Source organism: Kogia breviceps, chromosome 19, assembly GCF_026419965.1.
Source record: "Kogia breviceps isolate mKogBre1 chromosome 19, mKogBre1 haplotype 1, whole genome shotgun sequence".
Classification (NCBI taxonomy): domain Eukaryota; kingdom Metazoa; phylum Chordata; class Mammalia; order Artiodactyla; family Physeteridae; genus Kogia; species Kogia breviceps.
This window is the reverse complement of record NC_081328.1, coordinates 54,552,812-54,572,212: the sequence shown is the minus strand read 5'-3', so window position 1 is coordinate 54,572,212 and position 19,401 is coordinate 54,552,812.

Genomic DNA, 19,401 nt, shown 5'->3' with positions numbered 1-19,401 from the left:
TTGCTCCGTGGAATGTGGGATCTTCCCAGACCAGGGCATGAGCCTGTGTTCTCTGCATTGGCAGGCAGATTCTTCACCACTGTGCAACCAGGGAAGCCCATGATTCTCTTTGAATTATGGTTTTCTCAGGGTGTATGCCCAGTCATGGGATTGCTGGGTCATATGGTAGTTCTATTTTTAGTTTTTTAAGGAACCTCCATACTGTTCTCCATAGTGGCTGTATCAATTTACATTCCCAGCAACAGTGCAAGAGGGTTCCCTTTTCTCCACACCCGCTCCAGCATTTAGTTTGTAGATTTTTTTATGATGGCCATTCTGACCGGTGTAAGGTGATACCTCACTGTAGTTTTGATTTGCATTCCTCTAATGATTAGTGATGTTGAGCATCCTTTCATGTGCCTCTTGGCCATCTGTATGTCTTCTTTGGAAAAATGTCTATTTAGGTCTTCTGCCCATTTTTGGATTGGGTTATTTGCTTCTCTGATATTGAGCTGCATGAGCTGTTTGTATATTTTGGAGATTAATCCTTTGTCACTTGCTTTGTTTGCAAATATTTTCTCCCATTCAGAGGGTTGTCTTTTCGTCTTGTTTATGGTTTCCTTTGCTGTGCAAAAGCTTTTCTGCCTATGTTTTCCTCAAACAGTTTCATAGTGTCTGGTCTTACATTTAGGTCTTTGATCCATTCTGAGGTTTTTGGTTGTTGTTTTTTTTTTTTTTTTTTGCGTTACACAGGCCTCTCACTGTTGTGGTCCCCCCGTTGCGGAGCACAGGCTCCGGATACGCAGACTCAGCGGCCCTGGCTCACAGGCCCAGCTGCTCCGCGGCATGTGGGATCTTCCCGGACTAGGGCACAAACCCTCATCCCCTGCATCGGCAGGCGGACTCTCAACCACTACGCCACCAGGGAAGCCCCTGAGTTTATTTTTGTGTATGATGATAGGAAGTGTTCTAATTTCATTCTTTTACATGTAGCTGTCCAGTTTTCCCAGCACCACTTATTGAAGAGGCTGTCTTTTCTCCATTGTATATCCTTGCCTCCTTTACTGAAGATAAGGTGACCATATGTGCATGGGTTTGTCTCTGGGCTTTCTATCCTGTTCCATTGATCTATATTTCTGTTTTTGTGCCAGTACCATACTGTCTCGATTACTGTAGCTTTGTAGTATAGTCTGAAGTCCAGGAGCCTTATTCCTCCAACTCTGTTTTTCTTTCTCAAGATTGCTTCGTCTATTTGAGGTCTTTTTGTTTCCATACAAATTGTGAAATATTTTGTTCTAGTTCTATGAAAAATGCCATTGGTTTGATAGGGATTTCATTGAATCTGTAGACTGCTTTGGGTGGTATAGTCATTTTCACAATGTTGATTCTTCCAGTCCAAGAACATGGTATATCTCTTCATCTATTTGTATCATCTTTAATTTCTTTCATCAGTGTCTTATAGTTTTCTGCATACAGGTATTTTGTCTCCTTAGGTAGGTTTATTCCTAGGTATTTTATTCTTTTTTGTTGCAGTGGTAAATGGGAGTGTTTCCTTAATTTCTCTTTCAGATAATTCATCATTAGTGTATAGGAATGCAAGTGATTTCTGTGCATTAATTTTGTATCCTGCTACTTTACCAAACTCATTGATTAGCTCTAGTAGTTTTCTGGTAGCATCTTTAGGATTCTCTATGTATAGTATCATGTCATCTGCAAACAGTGACAGCTTTGCTTCTTCTTTTTTGATTTGGATTCCTTTTATTTCTTTTTCTCTCTGACTTCTATGGCTAAAATGCCCAAAACTATGTTGAATAATAGTGGTGAGAGTGGACAACCTTGTCTTATTCGACATATATGTCCTTTTTTTTATCATAAATGGGAGTTGAATTTTGTCAAGAGCTTTTTCTGCATCTATTGAGATGATCATATGTTTTTCCCTCCTTCAATTTGTTAATATGGTTTATCTCATTGATTGATTTGCATTTATTGAATAATCCTTGCATTCCTGGGACATATCCCACTTGATTGTGGTTTATGATCCTTTTAATGTGCTGTTGGATTCTGTTTGCTAGCATTTTGTTGAGGATTTTTGCATCTATGTTCATCAGCGATATTGACCTGTAGTTTTCTTCCTTTGTGATATCTTTGTCTGGTTTTGGTATCAGGGTGATGGTGGCCTCGTAGAATGAGTTTGCGGGGCGTTCCTCCCTCTGCTCTATATTTTGGAAGACTATGAGAAGGATAGATGTTAACTCTTCTCTAAATGTTTGATAGAATTCACCTGTGAAGCCATCTGGTCCTGGACTTTTTTTGTTTGTTGGAAGATTTTTAATCACAGTTTCAGTTTCAGTGCTTGTGATTGGTCTGTTTATATTTTCTATTTCTTCCTGGTTCAGTCTCGGAAGGTTGTGTTTTTCTAAGAATTTGTCCATTTCTTCCAGGTTGTCCATTTTATTGGCATATAGTGGCTTGTAGTACTCGCTCATGATCCTTTGTGTTTCTGCAGTGTCAGTTGTTACTTCTCTTTTTTCATTTCTAATTCTATAGATTTGAGTCTTCTCCCTTTTTTTCTTGATGAGCCTGGCTAGTGGTTTATCAATTTTATTTATCTTCTCAAAGAACCAGCCTTTAGTTTTATTGATCTTTGCTATCATTTCCTTCATTTATTTCTGATCTCATCTTTATGATTTCTTTCCTTCTGCTAACTTTGGGGTGTTTTTGTTCTTCTTTCTCTAATTGCTTTAGGTGTAAGGTTAGGTTGTTTATTTGAGATGTTTCTTGTTTCTTGAGGTAAGATTGTATTGCTATAAACTTCCCTCTTAGAACTGCTTTTGCTGCATCTCATAGGTTTTGGGTCATCTTGTTTTCACTGTCATTTGTTTCTAGGTATTTTTTAATTTCCTCTTTGATTTCTTCAGTGATCTCTTGGTTATTTAGTAGTGTATTGTTTAGCCTCCATGTGTTTGTATTTTTTACAGCTTTTTTCCCTGTAATTGATATCTAGTCTCATAGCCTTGTGGTTGGAAAAGATACTTGATATGATTTCAATTTTTAAAAACTTACCAAGGGGGAAGTCTGATCTTTATATCCCAGAAAAAAAGACATCTAAGAAAAGACAACACGTTTCATGGGAAGAATTAATGAAGCAATCAAGGAAGCCAGATGAAGAGATTCTAGAATCTTAATTCCCAAGCCCCAGAAAAGTTCCCAGAATTAAAGGCCAGTGTCCTGATCCCCAACCCATTCCCTTCCTTCCAGGGCTCCCTTTATGCCCTCCTGTCTGCAGGCTTTCTGATACCCAAGGGCAGTCGTGTATTCTTTCTCTTTTGGCATCTTGTAGATTTAACATTCATCTGTTGGGGCACATTGAGGTGACTTGCCAAATAACTCCTTTTGGCCAGAGGAATGTGCTGGGTTATTATTCTTTGGTCCAAATGAGCCAGACTGACTGTCTGCATGGTGGGAATATGCCAGATAATTCCTTTAACCATGTCTTTCCCTTTAGTTGTGTACACATGGTCCTCGTAGTCTAGATAAACTTGGTTAAACCTCATATTGAATAATTACTGGCAAGTGGCCATGTGCTCAGAGTAATTTAATGTTCATCTTTGGTTTCTACAGGGTGCTAGTGACAAAATCAGGTTTTGTTTATACTTATGTTAGAAAGATTTTCTTTTCATAATTCAAAAGAAAATCTCCCAAGAAAGGAGGACTCAGTGGAAAAAAAAATGGTTTTGATTTCTAGTTTTCCTCAAAAATCACAAACACAGTGCTAAGAAAAAGCTGATATAGTTTAGCTTTTAGAAGCAAAGATGCTAGGAAAGATGACCGCATTCCTACTGCCTTGCAAGTCAAGTGATTTTTACTACATTGAAATTAATGTCTGATATTATGTTGTTCTCCCTTTTGAAAGTGTGGACCAGTGTTGCTGCATTTTATTACAGGAGGTAAACAATACGATTCCCCATGACTTGCTGTATCTTGCAGTCTCAGAGTAGTAGAAAAAGCCCTAGAATGGGAGGCGGAAGGGAGGGATCCAAGTTCTGACTGTGTTATGTAGTGGTTTGAGAACCAGATGCAAGAAATTGGACACCTCTCTCTCCTTTTCCTTGGGAAAATGAGAATAACATCATCCTCATCTTGCAAAGCATGTTTAGGAGGCTTCGATTAGATCACACAGAACATGATTTTATCAGCTGTAGAACACTGAATATCCTAACTAAATGACAAAAACTTGGTTTAAGATCTGCACACAAGAACAAAACTCAAAACATGTCATGCTGAGGTGAAGATGGGTTAGGAGGGCAAGGGAATGTCGGTGAGGAGACAGACAACCCTGGGGATAATTAAATCAGGAAGGAAACCACCCTCAAGCCAAGCTGTACTTTCCTCTCCTCAACTGCCGCAAAGGAAACCTAGGAATTCCAGAGAGAAGAGGGAGAAACATGAGTGGGAAGCAAGTTGGCTATATGTTTTCCAAGCTCTGAAAATGTTCGTTCTCTTGGATCCAGAATTTTCCTTCTAGGAACTCTCCTGAGTACACCATGACAAATAGTATTTTTTAAAAATTGAACTATTTTTGACTTATACCATTATGTAAATTTAAGGCGTGCAACATGCTTATGTGATGCATTTGTATATTGTAACACGGTTGCCATTGCGGCCACATTATCACCTCTCTCAGGTCATGTGATTATCGTTTCTTTTTTTTGTGGTGGGAATAATTGAGAGCTAGCCTCTTAGCAAGTTGGATGGCTATAACACAATGTTGTTGCCTGTACTCTCTATACTGTGTATTACATCTCCAGGACTTATTTATCTATTAGTTTCAAGTTTGTATCCTGAAATAGCATCTCTCCTCTTCCCCCGCCCCACAGCCGTTGCTAATCACCACTTTACTCTGTTTTTACAAGTTTGGCTTTTTTAGAGTCCATCTATACAGGATATCATACAGTACTTGTCTTTCTCTGACTTACCTCACTTAACCTTAATTGTCAGGGTCCATCCATGTTGTCACAAGTGGCAGTATTTCCTTCTTTCCTATGGCTGTTTATATTCTGTGTATATATACACCACATCTTCTATATCCATTCCTCTGCTGATGAGCACTTAGGTTGTTTTCATAACTTGGCTATTGAAAATTATGCTGCAATAAACATAGGAGTGTATACATCTCTTCCATATCCAAGTTTCATTTCCTGTGGGTACAGATTCAGAAGTGAATTTGCTGGACCCAGTGAACACTTAGTCCAGATTCTTAAAAAGTACAGAAAAATATCCTCATGTCTAAATGGATAATATTAGGAGAGCAGTGAAGTAAATTATGGTGTACCCATGTGATGTTTATTATATAGCCACAGGCATAATATGTAGATAAATATATAAATGAAATGGGAAACTTTTTGTCATAATATTAAGCTAAAAATGAGGAGCCACCAATTACATCTATGGCTAATACATACATTTTAAATGAGTCATCAGGAAAATAAAATTTTGGAGTTGCCTCTAAATGTTGGGATTATCGAGATAGTTGTTTAGTTTGTCCTTTTTTATACTTTTGTTATGGTGTTCAGATTTTCTATCATGACTTTCATGGCCAAACATAAAAAGTTAAAAAGAAAAAAAGATGGGATAGGCATTTTTTCCCCTGTGGTCAATAGTGAGTTCTGGGGTTGCAATGATCCCCTAACATTTTAGGACATTTGTGTAGTGAGTGAATGCACATTATTGATGAACCAGTTATCATGCTTTCTGGAGATTTCACATTATTCATTACTTGGATTCAAAAGTTTTGATTCTTGAAAAGTATCAGAAAAAGCTCAATTTCCTACTAGAACACTGTCAGTAGTTCTTTTGAAATCTCTGCTCTTATTTTAAATGCTATTCTGCCATACAACATGAAAAAATGGGCATATTAGGAGCCTATAACTTAATGTTGTTATCATTTCATAGCCTTTTTAGTTACCGATATGAGCTTTACGTATAAGAGTGGCTTGGAGTATAAAACTTACATTAAGACATATATATATCTCAGCTTATGCAGAAAGCCAAATGATGTAATCGATAACAAGGTTTTTTATTTCAGTTATGCACTAAGATTATCAACTTACCTAAATTTACTAGACAAATTTTACATTCCATTTTGGGGGGGAGGTTCATTGAGATGATATTTTGTCTATTTGGGATCATACTTTAAAAACTCTCCAGGGGAAAATTACTGTAGCCATGGGTGTAGAAACATATGTGTCAATGTAGGTCTTGGGGTACCGGTTTCGCTATTTCTCTGTGTGTAGAAGTAAACTTAAATTTTTAGAAGTGAGTTGAAAGTCAGTTCAGGCACATTTTCTGGTTAGGGGCATTGGCAGAGAAGACACTTCGTGTTGGCAACTCTCTCTTCTTCTTGGACCCGCTGGAAAACTACATTTCCTAGACTCCCTTGCAGTTTTGTTCCAACACTGGGACTGAGTTTTGGAAACTGAAATGTGGGTGGAGAGGATGTTATTCACATCACGCAAGGTCTAAACACCACCCTCAGGACCTTCCAAACACCATCCTCAGGACTTTCCAAACTCCTCTTCCTATTCTGTAGTGTTCAAGAAACCCACAACTTCCAAATGCCCTGGTGGCAAAGTGATCTTGGAAGAAAGCTTCCAGATTATCACGGAAGAAAAGTCTTACTGGGCCGAACCACTGAGATTTGGCATTTCTTTTTTCCTGCAGTGTAGTCTACTATCCTATCCTGACATATAGACAACCTGACTTCATAAGTTGATGTTAACTTTATAATCTACTCATTTGATTGAGTGTATGGATTTGCCCTTATTTGAGGATAAAATAAAATAGAGGTTCCCCTCTCTCCTTTTTCTAGCCAGAAAATAATCCCATTCAAGAGTGTGTTGTCAAGTTATAAACTAAAAATATTAATGATAAACTTTAAAAAATGAGTCCATTGATGATTTCTCCTACGGCGTGGACTCCTTTTTCTAGCTGCTTACAAATTTAGCTTTGGATTAAGTTAGGCTATTAGAAGTCTATGTACTTGGACCCAATTATTAGGTCTTTGTGGCTCTGTTATTTCTCTCTTTGCTCTGGGGCTCTTCCTATTGATACTTTAGCAAAATCCTCAAGAGAAAGAATGACAGGTGAGAGATTTATGCTTGCCTTTGGAGTTTTAGATTCTAATCCATCATGTCAGCCAACACTATCCTTAAGTTTGGATGGTTTCTCTTTGTCCCTGATGATGGCAGGTCTGCTTCTCCAACTGCTACCCATGCTGAGACTAAAACTGCTCCAGGTATAAAAGTAGTTCCTGCTTTATGCTTACTTATGAAAAGTTCATCCTTCTCTGTAACTTAGTTCCTTCTGACATTTTGGCATCCACTGTTCTTTGAGGACTTTAAAGAAAAGTATAAGTTTTAGTTAATCTGGTGTTCTGATGGATGCAATCGTCTCTTACAAACTTCTACTTCCTATTGTAAGTGGAACTCCCCAAATAATGAAAGGTTTAAATATTTCACTCTGTTTTGCCTCTTAGTATGGTGAGTTTCCCATGTTCCTCCCCTATTAGATTACATATTCCCTGAAGCCATTCATTCATTCATGCGTGTGTTCATTTATTCTTTCATGTGTTCTTCCCCCAAATAATTACCCACTGCAAACTTACTAGACTTTAGGGAACTTGGACAGCTGCAGCAAACATGCGTCCTGCCCTTAGGACTTCACAATGTTGTTTGGGCCAGCGATGAGGACTTGACACAAGCCAAAGCAAAATAAATCTATCCCTGGTCATCTACGATCAAAGCTGAAATAGACTCACTTTCTCTTTGTTTATGTTTTTATTGTTTATGCTCTCACTTCTCTTTGAATATGTAAACTTTGGAGCTGTGAGCAAACATCTTCCACTTTCCAAGTCGAAAGATAAGAAAAACATTTTCTTCTTCCAATGAAGAAAAATGAAACAAATGCACAAAGAGGATTGCAGTTAAAAGAAGGGTTCGTGTTAGCCTTCTGGAACACGACTCTAGTCCTTCTCAAACTAGAACACGGCCTCGCACCCGGGGCACCTCAGTCAATATTTGGGAGTGAATGAAGAGATTTTATGTAGACAGGATAGCCAAGCAAAGACAGGAAGGTAGGACAAAGGGGATTGCCTGGAGACAACGCTGGGTTGGAGCAAAGGCTGTATGAAGAAGGAGAGGGGCAAAGAGAAGGGAAACGGTAGTTTCAGGTCATGTGAGTGAGCATCTTGACGGCAACAGCAATATGTCATCAACATTCGGAAGAGGAATCCCCAGTCCAATTACATATGCACGTGTTTAATATGGTAGTGACCCAATTTTAAGAGGAGCAGTGTAAGCGTGTTGCCTAAACCATTGTGAGTGACATCAGGGCGGACTTCCCGTTGACACCGTGATACTAAGGTGGAGAGCACAGCTTTTTACGGCGCGCCCTTACAGCTCCTCGAAGCACTCTGGGCTAAAGAAATCATAGAGAAATTCCTGTGTTTAATATGGATAAAATGGACACATAAACAGATACACAATTAGTGTCAAGTGGGTCCATCAGTGGAATGACTTTTTGGTTAACTGCCTCCTTCACATGGAGAATTTCAATCAGAAAGTTAATGTGTTTTATATCAAGGAAGACAGGCATATTTTTTACCACATAATTTTAAGTATCCATAGCAACCAGAATCACATTGACTTGATATAATAACTGGCATTTCTGAAGATGATTGAAGTATACCAGTTATTTTGTACCAAGTTACTTTGCATTAAGCTAAGTAACTCTATATTTAGGGAATGTAACTCTATGTTAGGGAAACATAACACTGAATTTGAGAGAGGAGCTATTGCTTTGATATGTATTCTAATACCAAGAAGCATCTTTTTAACCTCAAAAAAAGAAAAAGAAAGAACACTTTGAAGGAAAAAAAAAAAGCATCTCTACTTAAAATTGCCAGCTTTACCATAAGGTCACAATTAATTGAAATAGCTCTCAGCATCATCTAGCTATCTGATGAATTTGGAAAAAGGAGCCAGAAATATTTAGATTCTTGTTTTAATCACAATTAATGTGAAACCGCTGTGTTTGGTAAGAAATACAGACACTCAATATAAAATCTACTGTGGAGACGCTTCCAATATAAATATAATTTGTAAAGTCAAACTAGACAGTCCATTAATTCAGATAGTCAGATTAGATTGGGGTCTCAGAACTTAAAAAAATTACTTTATAAGACAGAGTTAAGATTCCTTAGGCTTAGTGTGGATTGCATTGGTGGAGGAAACAAATGTAGCCAAATTTGAGTGGTATAGAGCACAGTTCCAAAAAATAGAAAAATCAAGAATGAGAATCATCATTTTATAGAAGAAAATCCTTGCAAATAAACTGCAAAAGAAAGTTATTACCAACTTGTAGACATTTTTGCTTCAATATTTCTCAGGTTTCTCAAAATTATCAGGTCCAACACTAAATTCATTTTATCCTTCCCCAAACTTATTTCACTTCTTGTGTTCCCTAGCTCCTTTAATCTACGTCTTAATCTTTAACTCAGCCTTTTCTCAAAGCGTAAGTCCTGATAATTTTATTTCTTAAATATGAATAGACTTTTTCTGCTTCTCTCCTTTCCCACTGCCACCTCATTTATCTGGTCCACGAGCATTTCTCACCAGTACTTCAACTGCACTTCAAATCTAAATCATTATCAACCCATTCCCAACACTGTATTTTAGAGTGAGCTTCCAAAATCATAGTTACGATTCTATCAGTAAGATCTTATTTGCCTCAGAAGAAAGTCTAATCTAGGTACCAGAAGGACATGATTTTTTGAAATAAGTTTCATGTAAGATAGTTTCAAATTCAGAGAGGCACTAACCCCTCTGCTCAAGAGGAGACCAGGACCAGGTATATGCAGTCCACTGTAACAAAACAGAGAAAGGAAGCAATCCCTCACTTGAAAGTGCGGTACTTGAGCTAGAAGAAAATGCTCTCTTTAGGAAAATACAGAGGTGGGAGAGACATCTGTGTTAAGTGCAGGAACTGTGTTGGCTAGTCAATGGAGATTCTGAGTACCAAGGACCATACTTTTCAGGGGCACTGGTTAAAATGGACACACTGTCCAGGTAGCTGGCCACAGCCAAGAGCAGAGATTTGTGTCTCGAGGATTTGTTTGAGTTGGTAAAACTTCAAGGTAACTTTTCAGAAACAGGATTGGATAAGAAAAGGTCAACATTTGAATTTATGAATAGTAGACATTCCAGTGATCATATTTTAATGTCCAATATTCAGGGCACTCTTCTGATAATATCAATGTGCCAGGAAATTGAGTGATAATTGGAAGATTATCAGCTAAACATAGAAACATGAACTAATGTTCATGTTCTAACTTCTAATGAGTTAGAGGAATAGTGAATTTAGGCTTGTAGTTTTCAGACAATATACAATGAAGATCACTAAACTATTTACATTCTCTGTCAAGAAAACCAAGAATGAAGACAAGACAAACAGAAAAAAGAAATAAAGTGAACTGCAAATGTTGTGGTCAACATGATAGGAGGGAATGAGAAGGGAGTAAGTAGTATAAAGTTTCCAATTTTTCTACAGTAAAACCTGATTGACATTACAGCAAAGCCTAATTAGCTATCTCTATTTTCCAAAAGCCATGTTTGCCATCAAGGTATAGTTATGCCTTTATAACTTAGATGGGTAAAATGATTTTTTTTTTTTTTTTTGCTCACAGGCTTAAAATTTTTATAACACTTATTGACTCAAGGAACAGCCCCTGCCTATACTCTGAAGGTCTCTTTTTACATCTCTGCCATGCTTCCTGTGAATATGTTCCTTTAAGGGTTGTGTTTGAATGTGTGTTTGTGTGTGTAAGTAATGTGGGTATTTTTGATATTGTTGCCCTTCCCTTTCTTACATGGATTTTTCTTTCTTGTCTAGCTCATTCTTGCTGACAACTCCAATGGAATACCAGATTTCCTCTTTCTTTACTTTGTTATTTTCATTTAAAGATTATTATTACTATTATTATTATTTTATGGAGGGAAAAGGGGTAGAAGTTGGGAGTGTTCACATTTCCTTCTGATGGTGTTCTCTGATGACCCTCATTTTGCTGCAATTGATGATTTCCCTGCTCACCTGGCAGGGGTAGGAGATAGTGTTGTATGAGATGGTCTTGAAACTTATCTATAGATCTTTTAATACATTGCAGCCTACATTGGAGGTGGTCTAATTCAGGACACATTATTATTTTTAATGTTTCCATCCACCATCTTCTAACTAAGCACCCTTAGGTCTGGCAGAACTGAGGACCTTACTGAGTACACTCGGGTTAAATGTTTCTGCAAACCTTCAGCAAATTCTTGACAGCCAGCTACCATAGTGACAAATATATGTATATATCTATATACATGTATACATGTATGTGTATTCTTCTCTATCATACAAATCCTTGCAAAACACTTAGATTTCTACTCCAAATGTTAATAACAAATCTAAAAAAAATTTCTCTATAACATTTTCTTTTGCTTGAAATAAACTCTTTAGCACTGATGATCTCTACATAAAACCTTATGAAAAAAATGTCAGTGTAATTATTTAGTCATGTATTGAAGATACCTGAACCAAAAAAGAAGAGTGTAGAGGACAGAGCCTGTTCCCTCCTTTCAAGCCAGTGGATTTGCTCTATTTTATTAGACTTGTTTGTAATTCTCCATGTAGCAATACAGAATTTGAATTTCATGGAAATTCCTTGTAGATCCTTATAATGGTCCTGCTGTCGTCTTAATTTTTAATGATAAGCATTTTTATTTACTTTTTTGTTGTTGTTGGTTCGACTGTTTTCTTAAGTGTTTAGTGGGAAATTAGAACAGGCCACATAAAGTTCTTTTTAGCCTGGCCCCACGTTAGACTAAAGATTTCATTGTTCAATTCATAATATGCTTTTTTGTTGTCGTTTGTTTCTTCCCTTTTATCTTTCTGTTGGATGCCAACCCAAGATCAGAAATGTTTTACCAACATCTGTTTATTATTTTATTTAAACCCAAGGACCATAAGACTGTACACATGCACATTGTTTATAGGTTTACATATTGCCCTCAGCTGACTTCCTTACATATATTCTTGATGATTTGGCTCTAACCCATCTTTTATATTCAATTCTTTTTTTTTTTTTTTTTTTTTTGCCTTCAAAGCCAAACGTGTTTCTAAGTGGTACTGGTTGGATGATCGCAACAGAATTTCAAACAAGCCAATGTTTTATTATTTATTTTCAGAACTAACAAACATGTCCCATTGCTTATATGAATGCTTTTACAGCAAAGCCAAAAGCATGCTAGCTAAATCACATCCACCACTTACTCTGCGGCGTGTGGGGAAATTATGGAACTCTTATAGAATCATGTGGATAGTTATGGAAAAGTCAGGATGTTCTTGCCCTCTACCTAATGTGGTGATAAATGAACACAGTGCCAGGTATTGTGTTTTTAACTTTTAAGTATCTCCATAATAAGAATTTTATGGTGGTGGTGGGTTATGCTTTCAACTATAAGTAAAATGTTTCTAAAGGTGCAGAGCTGTCTACATTCCATTCCAAATCAGTGAGATTTATCTGTAAACAGACTCACCCTTCTGGTCTGTGAATTTTTTTGTGAGTCTCCTGAGCCATCCTCAAACTCATGTCTTTCACCCGTGCTCGGTCAATAACAAATTTGTTGGATGAACCGTGAGATGAGTTGAGGGCTAGAATTATCATGGAAGAGAGGGTTCTCTTCTGTACTACTTGGGTCAAATGAGAAATGTAGACTTCAGCATCATCTAGTCAGGTGGGAATAGAGGTCCTAATTCAGTTAGGTGATTCTGATTAATATCATTTTTCCAAATTATTTGAATAATGAAGATGACATAGATTCGTCTTTGTGAAAATCAATTAAAGTAGCACATTAAATTAATTATTTTATTATACCCTCCAGCACCACACCACTCTACAACTTAGTAGCATGGTCATTATGTTAAAAACAGAAAATGTATTGGTATGAAACAGAAAGAGCTTTAATTTGTATTTCTTACATTTTTTTTTCTTTTCTTGTTGATGGATAGCAGATATTTGGGGAAAAATCACATATTGCTCGGCTTCAATAACTTTTTTTAAAAAATTAGAACAAACCACTCTCCTTGGAACTTTTAATTACAAAGTTTTAGTTCCTGAACCACTAATTTGTTATCATAGACATTTAAAATACTCCCATGGTTGTGATTTTTTTGGCTTTTGGAAAATGCAGACAGTCCCCGGCTGACCAAAAATTTACACTGCAAATATTTTTGCAAAATTAAGGATAGCCGTTTTGGACAGTTTGATGATCATTATTAAATCTTCCACCCATATTTAGTTTGGATTTGGATGTTGTTTATGTCTGTGGGTTTTTTTTTTTTTAAATGTCTTTTACTCTCCATAAACTAAATTGTGCTGCTGGACTGTCAAATATATATATTTACTTATATATCAAGGGATCACCATGAACTTCTGTTTTACAGCGTAAAGAAAGGCCCTGACCTATTTCTTTCAAGGTCGTAAAGACTTTGCAAGCCATCTAGTCTCAGTGGTATGTCTCTGTTCATACAGCTGGTAAAGGAGTACCAACTGGTCAGTTTTGACTCAAAAACCCAGCAGAGGCAGCGTAATGTAATTTAATCTAAGACTGACAGATTTAGAAAGGAATAAAGGAAAGACAAAACCCCACTGCATCTGTACCCCAACAATGTCCATTCTTCCAGATAGAAGACCGTGGATTTCAGGGTCAGAAAGAACTGAATTCAAGCATCAGTTTACTAGCAGTGTGACCTGGGGCTAATTATCAAACCTTGCTGAGACTTCACTTATTCTCTTGAAAATGGTGTGGAAAAGTCTAATCATTGAGTAATATAATCAGTGTTTGCAAAGCCCCTGGCATAGAGTGAATGTGTAATACATGAGGTCTATTATTCCTCACACCTAAGCTTATCATTCTAATGTTACAGGCCGTCATTTGGACTTGGGTTGAAAAATTTGATATCGGTCGCAAATTTTCACAGGAGAAACAAATGGATACAGTAACCCTCAGTTCTCAAATCAGGGTGGTGTAGCCCTTCAGGGGATGTCTGGCAATGCCTGGAGAGTTTTGGTTATCACAGCAGGGACAAGAGAGAGGATGCCACGGGCATCTAGTGGGTAGAATCCAGGGAGGTTGCCAAATATCCTACAATGCCCAGGACGGACCTCACAACAGTGAATAATCTGGCCTCAAATATCAATAGAGGCGAGATTTAGAAATACTGGAATACACTGAAGAACATTCCAAACTTCTTTACCTCAGTGACCTGATGACAAAAATGAATTCTCAATATCCATATGGTAAATTCAAGTAAAATTATGGTGTGCAGTTAATTATATTCAGTTTAGCTTATATGACTGTCAACTTCAGAAAAAGTTTGCAGGTACACTCCTTAAATTTCATATATTTTATATCACACTTGTTAGATATAATTATGATATATCAAAGAAATGTAAGACATAATTATAAATGCCATTATCCAAGAAATATTAAAATGTAGCTTGTAGAATGTGAATTCTTACTGAGCTTGTCAGCTTGGGAATGTATATCTATTAGATTATATATCTATATTATATAGATCATATATTAGATTATATATCTATCGATTTTATAGATATGCAGATAGACATCGGAATAGGCCAGCAGTGCTAACACAATACATTCTCAATATACCTTAAAATGGCCTAAGATATTAACTTGAGCTAGTCGCTTAAAAATTAAAACAAAACAAAACCAAAAACTTTTCAAGTCTTTGAAATTCTGCTCTTGAAGGAAATGCCTAACAAAACTATCTTTGGCATTTTCCATATTCTTCTTGTTCAGGAAACCACTTAGAATTTACAAGGTTTGTTCCACATATCTGAAACAAAATACTTTTTGTTTCATCAGATTTCTTTGAAAGATATTTGTTTTCAAGATGTTTGCCACCACTTGTGAGTAAAGTAAAATATAGAGGATTTTCATACTGGAGACATTTTGTTCTGCTGGCTCCCAATCCAGGCATTCTGAATTAGATGATTCAGGAAGAATTTTTCTTTTTAGGTTTCTTAAATGTTAAACCAGCTCAGCCCTCTTCAAAGGCTACAGAGACTGATTACAAGTTTTCTAAACTTGCTGTGAATTTGAAGTGTGGAGAATCTCTCTTCATAGTACATTCTTAATAGTTTAGAATATTTGTCTCAAAAAAAAACAAAAAAAAAAAAGGAAAGAAAAATATCTTTTCCTGTTGTGAAAAGGTTTCAGATTCCAAGTCTAATATTTCTTCATTGGTGAAGTATGCTATTAATTAGAGTTAAGAAAAAATAATAAACAAATACCTCACCTTTCATCTGAGACTTCTAAGAGCATTGTATTTATTAGGGAATTTTCACAGCCTCACACCAGGAGGCCCAACCTATAGTCAGAACCTCGAAGAAAATTGTAAATGACATTTTTTTTAGAATGGGCAATGATTGCAAATCTGGCTATCTATGGTAGATTGTTGGTGAAACCAACCAAAATAATGGTCCTCCCTGTAGCTACACCCTCGGCTTGGTCCCTCTTACAATGACTCTTGATTTAGCCAATGAAACAATAACACATTTGGTGGAATCAGAGAGTTGAAAAGTGCTTGCGTCCTGGGACCTGAAAACGCTGTGGCCACGATCATGTGACCAAATCTTGGCCATATTGCAGGAGGATGAGACAGGTGACCCAGTGACCACATGCCCTCACCTGGCCCTGTGCTAATTACCAGAGTGCTAGTGAGGCCACCCAAACCAACCAGCCCCTACCAGACTAGCCCAGACTTGAAGAACTACTCAGCTGATCCACAGCTGGATGAAAATTAATAAATAATAAGTATCTTAAGTGGCTATGTTTTAGCGTGGTTCATTACAGAGCAAAAACTATTAAATTTTCCCTGGATATTTAATCTAGAAGGTTAAAACATTAGTGTAGACACAGCTGGACTTGCTGAAATTTCCTAGATTCTAATTTAGCATTTAACAGCATGAGGTAAGTGAGGGTTCCGTGGAAAGAGATCTTGTGTGGGAATGGAGATTCAGGGTCTGTCCCTGGTTCTTCCCGTAATTAGATGTAGGACTTGGAGCTAGTTAACTTATCTGCACCTCAGTCTCTCTCACAGCATTCTCTTCCAACCTGTCAAGTGCTGTGTCCCTTGGGTTCTTTCTCCAGCCGCTGTTTTTCCACTTGCACAGCTTGTTGTTGTGAGCTGGTCACAGCGTGATTTCAACCATCTTCTATATACCCATCACTCCAGCATCTGATTCTGAAGCTCAGATCTTCTTTTCCCTAACTTGCAGTCAGCGAATCTTCGTTACTTGCTTAGACTCTTCCACGGGCAATTTAAACTTTAGAAGGAAAAAAAAAAGAGGAGGGAAAAAAGGAAGGAAGGAAGGGAGGGAGGGAGGAAGGAAAAATGAAAGGAAGGAAGGAAGAGAAAGAGAGGGAGAAAGGGAAAGAGAGAAACAGCTTCCCTTTTCACTCTTAATCTGATTTAGTTTGTATTCTATATCTTGGCTGGTGGCAACACCAACTTCCTAGGTGATAGAAGATCAATCCCACCAGTTCTTATCTCTTCTTTAGACCTTAAATCCAATCACTTATCAACACCTACTGATTTATCTTTTAAATATTTCTTAAATTTGTACACTCCTCTCTGCCCCTTTATGACCATCTTTCTTTACCTCTTTTCTAAAATACTGTAAAAATATTTCAGATGGCCTCCTTGCAAAACAGTCATGTTCTCTTCAAAACCATTATCAAATCAACAACCAAAGTAATCACACCAAAACATAAATATGGTGATATCACACTTCACTCCTCCTTGCATAGGATCTTCCAGTGGTACCCTATGTCCTACCAGCCACATTCCAACTGCCTTAATGTCACAAAAAGATCTCATTAAGTTGTTGCTGTTATTGTTTTCTTTTTCTTTTCTCTCTCTCTCTCTCTCTCTTTCTTTCTTTCTGTCTCTGTCTCTCTTTCCTTTATTCTTTTAGAGGAAGAAGAAAGAATATGAGTTCAGTTTAAAATAAATTAAATTATTGACAACAGATAAATCGAAATAGAGATGTCCATTAATTTGGGATAATGGGTCTGGAGCCCAAGAGAAAGGACTAGAATAAATGTGCAAAGAACATGCTTTACCCTCCCTGGATGACTGGGAATTTTCACGGCCAGGGACATGAGATACAACAATATTTAAGGATTAGGTGCAAGATGGTACCCCACAAAGCAATGGGAATGAATGGGCAGAGAGAGAAAAGAAAACAAACAAACAAACAAACACAAAACCAAGAGGATGTGGTATAATAAAAAACACAGGAGAAAAGTATTTCAAAGAGAGAGTGCTGAACAAGTTTACCTGCTCCTGAAATGTCAAGACACATGAATATTGTGATGCGCCCTTCTGGTGGCAATGTGCTGGCCCAGTTTAGAAGGCTCGGAAGAACTATCCGTCTTGTGAGATTTTGCCCATGAGGCAAAGATGTGGCAGAAACTGCAAATAACCATCAGATACTTTTCTAAAATTATTTTTGATGAATGAGAGTTGTACAGTGGTAGGTTTGTGTATATTCACATTTCACAGAAGAACTTGCCAATGGATAGGTATTGACATACTGTCAGAGAAGCAGACAGTAAATGGAAGCATTAAGAAAATAATTAATACACATTTTCCTGCTATTGAGCAGGAATAGAGAAAGTGGATTCTGAGCATGTTTTGGAGTCTGTTTGTACTACTAACTAATCAATGACTGAATCCAAGTGGCACATTTCAGACCCTGTATTTATGGGGATTTTAAAATCTTATCATAGTTCTTATATTATTCAGGGTTTCATCATGAACGAGCAGATGTACACAATGGAGGTTTTGAGGAGAACTTCGTGAATGGACTATGGACAGAAGTGCAGGGAGATGAAGAAACCAATTACTGATGCTGAGATTTCCAAGAGCTCTCACAGCACTGGGCGATAGACCACTTCAGGGCTTCAAGGAACAGAGGGTAACCAAAAGGTGTGATAGGATCTAGTGAAAGTGCTGGGAGGGAGCGGAGGACGAGCCTTCCAACAGGAATCAAAGTTTAGGCAAACATCATCCTAGGTGCCCTTATTCTCTTATTGGCCAACCAATTAGAAGCCAGACGGCAAGGGAGGTGGGGTGAAGCATCCCTGGGGCACAAGCCTCCCAGGATACAAGACAGGGCAGAGAAGGAGAGAGTTATGTATGGGTCTGGAGGGGAAAGTAGAGAAGGGGTGATACATCTCTTATACCTAAAGACAATATGCACTACATCCTCTTCACTTGCCCAGCTTATAACAGCAACAGGCTCAGTGCAGAGTGAAAAGGCAGCCACCCAAAGGAACTGCAATCTGACATTTCGGCCTCTACTCTTAAACTCAAAGACAGAAGGGAGATAGTCCAATGCCTAAGCTTGGAGGTTGATTCGCTGGGTTGGAATTCTGTTACTGCCAGGCATAGCTGTGTTACAGGCAGGTAGCTTAACCTGAGTCTCAGTTTTACCAGTTGTAAAAATGGAACAATAATAAATTCTAAAAGAGTTTTACAAGAACGCTTGACATGTTAAAAAAAAAAAAAGAATGCTCAAATGTAAATTCTAGTTCCTTTCTTGCTAGAAATATCACTGTCAGTCACCCTTGCCCTTTAAAAATGTAACATTGCCTTTCAAAATATGTATAACTGCCTGAGTGAAAATCCCCAAATCACAAGCTGTAAGCTACCGACATTCCAAAACTTGCACTCCCAAGGATTTGCTCTTTTTCAATATTTCAAAGTTAGAAATAAACCTTACTTTTATGTGCACTCGTGGCCTTTTGGAGGTTAGTTCCCTAATCCTTATTTTTCTTCTTCAGAGTTCTCACATGCCCACACACCAAGACACACACGTCTTTCCTTCTATTCTTTAGGCATTAGTTTCTTATCAAATGCGGTTCAGCACCAAATCACAATTTCCAAGCAAAATGAGATCAAGAAGAGGGACCTTTCAAAAATCGTTGCATTGTATGCTTACAGAAATACCACCTGACATTTGATTATTAATCAAATCCATTTATTTGCATGCCACTAATATTCTGTAGACTCTTATGCTAACTGGTACTAATTCTGTCTTATGGAAGTTTTGATTTCCATAAGACCCTGTTGGCCAAAAGTGTCTGGACAGAATCTGAAAATGTGCATGTTTGATGTAGCTTGTGATGTGAGGAAACAATCTTATAGCCTTAAAATCCTTTGTGAAATTAAATATTATCTTAAGAAATCCTAATTAACGTAATCTCCAACTCCATCTTCACTTTCTTTTCTGTG